Here is a 9,499-nt window from a genome sequence, read left to right as displayed (position 1 = left end):
AGAACCACCCGGGACGTCCACGGTCACAGCGCGCACCGTTCAGGCGTCAACGACACTCGGACCCGGGGGGTGATAATCGCTGCGCTTATCGGTGGAGCGGCCATTGGGGGCGTCACTGTCCCGTGATATGTTATGATGTGTTGTGATGTGACGTGATGTGATATCGCAAGCCCGGTCTTATTTTTAGTAGGGCTGTTTTTTCATCCCGTGTGGTTATGTAGGTCTATTACCGACCATGACGACTGCGATAGAATAGAATGAAGATAACCGGGGGCTATATCATTACTATGCTACGCATGCCATGCGTACTACTATGTCCGTACAGTATGAATGCATTATATGATGAGAAGTTATCTATGACGACCATGATGACGTGTACAACAATAATAACAACAACAATGATAATGTTAATATTATGAAAACAAGAGTGATTGTCGTTATTGATTACTCTTGTTTTCATAATCAAAATGAACAACAGTGACGACAATAAAATGATGGCAATATTATAATAATAATATTTCTTCTTCTTCTTCTTCTTCTTCTTCTTCTTCTTCTTCTTCTTCTTCTTCTTCTTCTTATTATTATTCTTATTCTTATTCTTATTCTTAATAAAAATAATAATACTTCTACGACTACTACTTATACTAATAATAATGGCAACCAAACAAACAGCTGCTACTACTCATACAACTATAACTGCTACTACTACTACAACGATTATAATAACAACCATAATGTTAATATTATAACAATAATAATAAAAATCAAACTACTACTATTACGACCATCAACAATCACAATAATATTAATAACAATAATAACAGTAATAAAAATAATGTTATTATGATAACATTATTATATGTAATCTGGCGCTACAAAATGAAATTCAAGGACTTTCAAGTACTTTTTAAGCACAATTTTTCCATTTTCAAGGACTGCACTTAAAACAAATATCAATTTTCAATGTGATTTTTATTCATTGAAATATGATCTTCATCCTGTTGGCTATTGTACACACACACGCACACACCATTAAATAATAATCAGCCACAACATTAAAACCACCATTAACAACCACTAATATTGTTGCCAAAACAGCTCTGACAGGTCGAGGCATGGACTCCACAAGACCTCTGAAGGTGTCCTGCGGTATCTGGCACCAAGACGTTAGCAGCAGATCCTTTAAGTCCTGTAGGTTGTGAGGTGGGGCCTCCATGGATCAGGCTTGTTGTTCCAGCACATCCCACAGATGCTTGATCGGATCAGACCATCCACATGATGTAGAAGAAAACGTGATTCATCAGACCGGGCCACCTTCTCCCATTGCTCCTTGGTCCAGTTTGGACGCTCACATGCCCATTGTAGGTGCTTTCGGCGGTGGACAGCGGTACACTTCGACTATGAGAGACAGAATGGGGGGAAAGAATCCAGGAAATCACATTGTAGGATTTTTAATGAAATAATTGGTAAATTCCTCTGTAAAATAAGTATTTGGTCACCTACAAACAAGCAAGATTTCTGGCTTTCACAGACCTGGAACTTTTTCTTTAAGAGGCTCCTCTGTCCTCCACTCGTTACCTGTATTAATGGCACCTGTTTGAACTCGTTATCAGTATAAAAGACACCTGTCCACAACCTCAAACAGTCACACTCCAAACTCCACTATGGCCAAGACCAAAGACCTGTCAAAGGACACCAGAAACAAAATTGTAGACCTGCACCAGGCTGGGAAGACTGAATCTGTAATAGGTAAGCAGCTTGTTGTGAAGAAATCAACTGTGGGAGCAATGATTAGAAAATGGAAGACATACAAGACCACTGATAATCTCCCTCCATCTGGGGCTCCACGCAAGATCTCACCCCGTGGGGTCAAAATGATCACAAGAACGGTGAGCAAACATCCCAGAACCACGCGGGGGGACCTAGTGAATGACCTGCAAAGAGCTGGGACCAAAGTAACAAAGGCTACCATCAGTAACACACTACGCCGCCAGGGACTCAAATCCTCCAGTGCCAGACGTGTCCCCCTGCTTAAGCCAGTACATGTCCAGGCCCGTCTGAAGTTTGCTACAGAGCATTTGGATGATCCAGAAGAGGATTGGGAGAATGTCATATGGGCATATGAAACAAAAATATAACTTTTTGGTAAAAACTCAACTTGTCGTGTTTGGAGGAGAAAGAAAGCTGAGTTGCATCCAAAGAACACCATACCCACTGTGAAGCAATATATATATTCTGTATCTCTATTTATACATATATATAGTTATATAAATACAGAGATACAGTATATATATATATATACACATACATACACACACACACTGTATCTCCGTATGAACTCTGTGTCATAAGCTACAAAGTTACAAAATCGAAAATTATCGTATGCAAATTGTAATTTTGGCTTTCTAAATACACCTTCCTGGCGTGCTTCTGTCCCAAAACGTTCTGAGTTAGATCTTTCATCATTCCATTATTCTATTGGCCTTCAGTTTAATTTGTTGAAAAAAAAGTCCAATGCCTCCTTAACAGGATACTTTTATTTAACTGTAATTCTACTAAAGTTACACTTTAAGAAGTGTTCAATGTGTGTGAATATATAAAAGTTAGGATGTACAGTCAGAAAGCAAGGTGCATATTCCAAAATAAAATCTTTTAGAGCTTTTTTGTGTGCCCATCTGGGGCTGTGGCCGACAGAATCCAGTTTGCCACGCACCCACGCACGCACTCACGCACACACACAAGAGACATCCTTGTCATGACATGTTGTACATCTGCTTCGGGCTTGTTCCACCTTTCCCATTCGCTACAATAACACTGGTGTGTTTCTATTCCGTCGCCTGTGTCTTTGTGCCAAAGAGTCCCTGTTCAGGTACCACTGTGGCAGTCTCACCTGCCACACACCACCAGAGTGGCATTTTCACGGCCCTCTGGCAAAAACAAAGGTGATGGAATGTCATCTCCGACTTGAACAAATAGAAATAAAGTTCAGGATTTCTTAAAGAAACCTGGCACATTACATTTTTGGAAAAGTTACAATTAGGACAACTTAAAACTACAAGTGCCTTGAGTGTCATGACATAAGATGAATAGTTGTCAGTGAGACAATGGAGCGCAAAAAAAGGGCCTAACGCCCTCACCTCACAACGGACTCAATAATGGCTCTACTAGTGGGGTTGGGTCAGTTTTTTAATGCTTTGCTACTATAGTGTATATCTTTTTGAGCACAGTGTGGCGAAACTACCATTATTCGTGGCGCAGTGCATTGCACTGCTGCCTCACAGCAAGAAGGTCCTGGGTTCGATTCGTGCCTGGGGCGCTGTTGGCACCCTGCTCCGGCGGGTTATCTCCCAAATAGGAGCTTTTCTGTGTGGAGTTTGCATGTTCTCCCCGTGCTCACATGGGGTTTCCTCCACCTCACGTCAGTAAGGACCCCCACCAAAAACATGCACACTCATCACCAGGTCCCCGGGCGCATCGACGAATGCTGCCCACTGCTTCTGGCTGCCCCCCCCCCCCCTCCCGGAGGAAGGACAAGCCAGGGTGGGTTAAATGCAGAGGCCTCATTTCACCGGCCACCATCCAAAGCATGTGCATGTATGTGTTGTAGTGTAGTGTGCTGTCTGACGATTAAAGCTTGTTCTTCTTCTATTTCACTTATTCAATTGACTATCCAGCTTGTCACTTAAGGAGTCAAGACATCTCATGGTCAACCTTGTGAGTATATCTGTGTATCTAGGGATCGATCCCCAAACAGGCCGACAGGGGCCAATGGTGCGGGGTCAAAAGGTCAGGAGCAGAAAATTGCGCCCCCCCCCAAAAAAAATGAAGATGAGCAGGGACAAATGTTACGGACAAGCAACCCGTTAATGAGCCTATTTTACGAGTTTACAGTTGAACTGCTCTAGTTTCACCCCAATAGAACTAGAGCAGCTATGGGTTAATTGTAAAGTTTTGAGAAGATTTTATACATGCTCTCCGGCCCCAGGGACCTAGGATCTGTATCCTGTATGTGTGTATCAATATGCACGGTCTCAATAAGTTAAGGGATTGATTCAGTAACCATCTATAATAACCGTGGATCACACCCACACATGTTATTCTTACTTGATTAAGACAGTTGTTACAACACTTGTGTCTGGAGTAGAGCAGGTGGTGGCGAGCAAGTGTTCTGCTGTGTGCTTCGCAACCTTCAAACGCCCAGGCAACACGCACACACGCACGCACGCCCGCACACACACACACACACACACACACACACACACACACACACACACACACACACACACACACACACACACACACACACAGGCACACAATGAAGAGAGTGTACCCATCTGGGGCTGCAGCCAACAGAATCCAGTTTGCCACACACACACACACACACACACACACACACACACACACACAACTTCTATCTCAATACTTTGTATTTCGGCAGTAATGTCAGTACTACCGGGACAGCTGTGTGCTGTCACTCAGGCCAGCGGGGACGACTCTAAACGGTCAGTGTTTTCATGTTAAGATAAAGTGGCAGGAATCTGGGGATTTTTATCTCTAAAAAGTCCCTGAGAGCTTCTCACATAGTCCCGAGGTCTGGCATTCATGACAAAACCCTTACCTGAAGCATGCAGGTGTATTATCAATACTATTATACAGTATATTAATATTATTCTACTTACGAGCTGCACATTTGGGCTTCTGCGGAGAGGACCCATAGATGGCGGTAGCAGACAATGCTTGACGCGGGACGACGAGTGGAAATAAAGTGCAAACTCGGCGGTAATTACGCTCAGTCAGTACACACAGCAAAATAACTGTTTGATCATGATAATGATTGAGTCCATGCCTTCTGCTTTGTCAATATTTCTCGACCGCGATGCGGTTTGAATTGAAATAGTGAGTCTTGGATCATGCTTCGCCTCTCCCTGAGTTGAAGCCAGCGAATTGGAGGAGCACATGCGATGCTTGGAAATCCGCTCATCGTTCGTCCCCGCGCCGGTGTTCCCACTGCCTCAGGTCGGGAAAGCGTGGGCGCTTCCACCCGTGGTCCCCGTGAACTCGGCCGATCCGCCCCGAGATCCCGACTTTGGAATCACGATTTAAATGGCCCTGCCTTTGCACCTTTCCAAATAGGACGTCGGGTTTATCCGAGTTTCTATCGCCTTGGAATGAGGCATTACCTGCCCGTCTCTTGGTCGTACACGCACTCTGCGTCATCGTCATACGAGTCATAAATTAAAAACAACAACCGAATAAAATAGAATGAAAACACTTCCCGAAATTAAAAAAAAAAAAAAAAAAGAAAACCCCCACCGCTGTAGCCACCCATCTCAGAGTAGCACTCATGTAGGTATGGCGACTTGTGATGTCTCCTCTATATACTGTAGAAGACAGTTTGTTTTGAATACTGTTTGAAACATGAATCCATTTCGTATGGTCATTTCCAGGGCTTTCATTTGGAAATTTCGCATCAGAATATGCTGAGTGGTATACTGAGAGTCTACTATTTGTCTGAAGTGGAATTTGTCTGGTCGAACAGTTTCCTTTCGATTGTAGTTTGAAGTCCCCTATGTACAATATACTATATATAACTATTCTACGCTCTATTGGCTTTAACTTTGAAATTCCAAATCTGAATGTGCTGAAACAGCGTGTTCACATGAAGTGGGATTCGCTGTGGAACTAGTTTTCCTTTAATTTCTAGTTTGAAGTCAGCTATATGATGATTCTATATGGTAATTTCAAATTCTTTCACTTTCCCGAAACTTTCTGAGTGTTAACGTCAAATGCCCTGTTGTTTGTGTGAAATGGAATTTGTCTGTGAAAATCTGAATGTACTCATAGACTGATTTTTAATTGCAGACATCTAATAAGCAATAGATAAGAAACGCATAAATAACGTAAACGAATGAAAGAAAACCTTCAGCAAATTCTTCACAAAAACATGTGTGTCTGAAGAGGAATAGGAAGAAGTAAACACTTGTTTTCTCCTACCCCCTATTCTATATACTTCTAATTCAATATATTGATACATTATCGGCGTCCAATGACAACCTAGAAACCCATTATTTTCTAGGTTCTTGCTAAGTCCTTTGAAACTCGCTTATCCACCTCTTTCCCGCGCTCCCGCAGCCGCCCCCGGAGACTTCACTAAATGGAACAGTTGGAATTGAATCTGTGTCAGTCAGTGACCTGGTTCGTCTGCTGCAGTGCTGTTCAGCATACGGGGGATTCTCTCCACTGCACAATAATCACTGCTCGAGGGTTAAGCGCCATCTATCTTAATTGTCATCAGTTGGCGGAGACCCCTGGGTGCCCCCCCGCACGCACACACACACACACACACACACACACACACACCACATCAGCAGGTAAGTTACAAAAGTAGCCGCGTCCAATAGGGTGGGCAATGTTGACGAAAATGTAAGAAACCGTCATTAGTAATGTGGTTGTCGCAGTATGACTAAGTAAGTAGAGGCGTTGATTAGGACGGCCAGAACCTTATGATAACCCAAATGCCAGACGATATCTAGGCTCGTACCACTATATCGATGTCGCTTTCGAAAGCGAGAGTAACCTTTATGAGCGCCGTTGTCGTCAGTCATTTAATATCCAGCGGGCGGTCCAGGCGCCGTGGCAGCAATTACGCCTCCCTTCCTTGACCCTCTGCATCTCTTATAGCTTCTGTCTCTCTGCCTCCTGTCGTTTCAAGTAGACGCACAGTGCAGTAGCTTTAAATATTGTATCAGGTAATTAGCCGCTGTTGATTTCTCTCGTACGGTTCCGCTCCCACTCTGCGCAACCTCACAGGAACTGCCTGGGGAGGAGTGCATCAGAGTCACAGGCCCGCACATCAGTCTAGTGACTAGGAAGCTGCTGCAGGATACACTTCCAGTTCACACACAATAAGCACATTGGCGTTGCATGCGTTGGACTATATTGTGCGTGATGACACATCCCCACACCTGCACGCACAGAAAGACATTTGTTTGCTTAAATGTAGTTTGTTGCAGTTTTACCTGCCACACACCGCCCGCGTGGTGTTTTCAGGGCCCTCCGGCACAGAGACACAGACAGTGGAGTAGAAACACACCAGTTTATTGTAGAGAGTGGGCAAGGTGGAACAAGCCCCGGAGCAGATGGAAGAAATGTTCTACAGCAAGGGCTTCTCTCCTGTGTGTGTGTGTCGGGGGGGGTGGAGTTTTCACCTGTTGCTCGCTATTACCTAGACCCAAGAAAGGTGTGGCTGCTCAAACCACTCCCCACACCGCATAGTCCTATACCTCGACATGCTCCAAACAAATCAAAATGTGAAGGGGTATTTGCCTGGGCACACATCTATTTATACACACATATATACACACATACCCACAGATACTGTAAATAAGCAATTGCCCTATAGACATAGAGGTCATTTAAGTTGGCGAGGAGTTTACACTGGCAGTCTAATTAATGCAGGTCTCTGTCTCTTTCTCTCTCTCTCTCTCTCTCTCTCTCTCTGTCTCTCTCTCTCTCGCTTGCTGATGGGCCTTGTTACGCTTCCTCACACAGAGGTGTCCTTCCTCACACAGAGGTGTCCTTTCTCACACAGAGGTCAACTCGCCACCTAGTCTGACGGTCCTGGACCTTGTTAGAGAAGGATGCGCTGGCTGCGTTTGACCCCGGCGTCACGCGCACATACTGGGAAGGTGAATTAAACACGAGGCCTTTAACTAAAGCTGCTGAGAAAACTATGAAGGTGGGAAAGGAAACTCATTGGCTATTTCATTGTGGTCTGTGGTAGCCTGTTGGGAGACTGTGACGTCAGGTTGGGGTGGCCTTCTGGGAGCGCATAAGTCTAGTTACCAGCTTGGTAGGAGCTTGGTGTTGTCATTCACCTGTTCTTTACCCGTTTCTTCTTTTCCTTTTTTGTTTTTTTAGCTATATTCCTTTAATTTTGACCCCATAAGTGCATATAACTCTTATATCCTTACCCAAGCTTTAGTGTAGACCTTTTAGTCTCCCATGAGCCACTGGTCATCCTCAGATCCTTAGGAAGGTTCCAAAGTCCATGCTGAAGATCGAAGGTGAGGAAGATCTCACCCGCAGGCCCTTGGGCTTTGGAATGAGGAGACTGTCAACCTTTGCCTTGGTGAATTGTTTTCATCTTTTTTGTTATTTCTTTATTTATTTGTTAATGAGTTTTTCCTTAATTCTAGGCCTTTCCTCCTAACATTCTACTGTTATCCTTTTCCATGTCTACCATGTGAATGGCAATGGTTTTTACTTATTCTGCCAATTTGGCTGTTGCTTTGGAAACTGTTTTGAAAAGAGTATGAAAACTTTGGTTATAATTCCTATTGCACAAGCTAATTTTGTAAAGAGCCTTTCAGGGAAACCTTGAGCAATAAGTTGATGTGATTTTGTCCTCTATTCAGCCATATGGTCTATACAGTCGTTCATAGGCAGCACATTGACAATAGCCCTTCTGCTCAGTTCTCTGAATGACATAAGATCAGAGTGCTGTTCTAATTCAGAGTATGGCTGAGATGCATGGGGTTTGATCCTCACAAGTACCTATATTGTTTTTGTATTGGATGTGCAGTTCCCCCGTCTCCCTTCCGCTCCTAGTAATGTTTTATAGGAGTTCTTTGAGGTTGCCAAGGAAACAGTTGACTCTGATCTCAGCTTGATTGTTATTTTCCCTGACTTTTGTTGTGTTTTTTCATGATTGAAACCCCTCCAGCAGTCTAGTCTTGGAATAATTCTGCTTCCCTTAGGTGCATTAATGCTATCCAGGATAGGTTAGTGGCAATGGTGATAATGCTATCCCACAATCATGTCAGTCATGCAGATTGCATTTGATGTTTGTCCTGATGCTAGTGTTAGGAAGATGCACACTCTTCCTGCACTTATTGACCCAAATACATATACATACAGACACACAGACACACACACACACACACACACACACACACACACACACACACACACACACACACACACACACACACACACACACACACACACACACACACACACACACAAACACACACACACCTTCCATGGCTTACTGACTTAGGGTCACAGTGGTACAGCCCTTGTCCTTAATAACGTCAATCAAGCGGGTACCTTTCCAATCTTGCACCTAAGAGTGATCCCCAGTGCCAATAAAGGAACACGCAGTGCTGTAATGAATAGGCCTGGCCCTTGCTATTAAAGTCATCAAAATTAGGTGGTTTTACCAGCTCTTAAGGTGCGATGCAGTTCGGCACCATAAACAAGCCGGGACTCTGTTTGCCATCCTCGACAGAGGCTGTGCATCACTATGGCACTAGTGGAGCGGTAACAACGCAGGGGACAGAGGTCAACCCTACCGTGACCCTCTGCATGCTTTTTAAGAGCCATCATCAGCTCTGCCTCTCCTTGAGGGCTTTGTTTCACTTTATTATGAGATAAGATCCAGCCCATGAACGCCCTCCCGAAGAGGAATGGGGGTGGGGGTGGAGGGTGGTGGTGG

Source organism: Zeus faber (assembly GCF_960531495.2).
Source record: "Zeus faber genome assembly, chromosome: 20".
Lineage (NCBI taxonomy): Eukaryota > Metazoa > Chordata > Actinopteri > Zeiformes > Zeidae > Zeus > Zeus faber.
This window is presented reverse-complemented; position numbering follows the sequence as displayed.